General features: G+C 40.1%; 1 non-coding gene across 1 annotated transcript; it reads left to right on the top strand.

The window, feature by feature from the left end:
• Window positions 1-631: 631 nt before the first annotated feature.
• On the top strand, window positions 632-739 carry LOC148568326 (small nucleolar RNA R71). The gene has a single exon (XR_015882589.1). It is a non-coding gene; the product is annotated as a small nucleolar RNA R71 (small nucleolar RNA).
• Window positions 740-1,099: the final 360 nt, after the last annotated feature.

The raw sequence follows: 1,099 nt of genomic DNA, 5'->3' as shown, positions 1-1,099 counted from the left end.
AAGACCTTGTTTCATTCATGAAACTTACAGTGGCCTTAGATAGATCAGAGACTAGATTTGCTAAATTAGAAGCATTTTGTTCAGAGTTCTCTGTCTGTTGCTGAGTTGATGATGGAAAAGGCTTGCTATTGCTAAACCTGTTTCTTCCACCATTATTAAAGCCTTGTTGGGGCTTTTGATCCTTCCATGAGAAATTTGGATGATTTCTCCATGATGAATTATAGGTGTTTCCATAAGGTTCACCTAAGTAATTCACATCTGCTATTGCAGGGTTCTCAGGATCATAAGCTTCTTCTTCATAAGAAGCCTCTTGAGTACTGTTGGATGCAGCTTGCATTCCATGCAGACTCTGAGAGATCATATTGACTTGCTGAGTCAATATTTTATTCTGAGCCAATATGGCATTCAGAGTATCAACTTCAAGAACTCCCTTCTTCATAGGCGTCCCATTATTCACAGGATTCCTTTCAGAAGTGTACATGAACTGGTTATTAGCAACCATGTCAATGAGTTCTTGAGCTTCTGCAGGCATTTTCTTTAGGTGAATGGATCCACCTGCAGAAGTGTCCAGTGACATCTTTGATAGCTTAGATAAACCATCATAGAATATATCTAGGATGGTCCATTCTGAAAGCATGTCAGAAGGACACTTTTTGGTCAACTGTTTGTATCTTTCCCAAGCTTCATAGAGAGATTCACCTTCTTTCTGTCTGAAGGTTTGAACATCAGCTCTAAGCTTGCTCAGCTTTTGAGGAGGAAAGTACTTGGCTAAGAAAGCCGTGACCAGCTTATCCCAAGAGTTCAGGCTGTCTTTGGGTTGAGAATCCAACCATAATCTAGCTCTGTCTCTTACAGCAAAAGGGAAAAGCATGAGCCTGTAGACTTCAGGATCTACTCCATTAGTCTTAACAGTATCACATATCTGCAAGAATTCAGTCAAGAACTGAAAAGGATCTTCAGATGGAAGTCCATGAAACTTGCAGTTCTGCTGCATTAGAGAAACTAATTGAGGTTTCAGCTCAAAGTTATTTGCTCCAATGGCAGGAATGGAGATGCTTCTTCCATGTAAATTGGAATTAGGTGCAGTAAAGTCACCAAG

The sequence above is a fragment of the Arachis ipaensis genome, chromosome B4 (genome assembly GCF_059453495.1).
Source record: "Arachis ipaensis isolate K30076 ecotype BB chromosome B4, ASM5945349v1, whole genome shotgun sequence".
Lineage (NCBI taxonomy): Eukaryota > Viridiplantae > Streptophyta > Magnoliopsida > Fabales > Fabaceae > Arachis > Arachis ipaensis.
This window is presented reverse-complemented; position numbering and strand designations above follow the sequence as displayed.